Consider the following 329-nt stretch of genomic DNA (forward strand, 5'->3'; position numbering starts at 1 on the left):
CCTCAAGGAAACGCATGCCATAAATATTTTTGAAGAGAAATCGAAGTCGAAGTTAGAAGGACACCAGACATGGACAGCACTAAAACAAGGATTAATGGAGACCATTGAAGAAATATGCCCTAAGAAATCTCCAGACTAAACCAAAAACCCTGGATTGACAACCGAATGCTGGAGACTGATCCAGAGACGCAAAGAAAGAGAAAAAAGAAACCCCAAATGGGAAAGCCACCGAACAGCAGCTAAGAGGGCAAAGAAGGCCTTGAGAATAGCTAAGAAAAATGGTTTACCCCACTTGCTAAAAGAACAGAAGAGCACAGGGATGAGGAGAC

This window comes from Penaeus monodon, chromosome 21 (genome assembly GCF_015228065.2).
Source record: "Penaeus monodon isolate SGIC_2016 chromosome 21, NSTDA_Pmon_1, whole genome shotgun sequence".
NCBI classification, from domain to species: Eukaryota; Metazoa; Arthropoda; class Malacostraca; order Decapoda; family Penaeidae; genus Penaeus; species Penaeus monodon.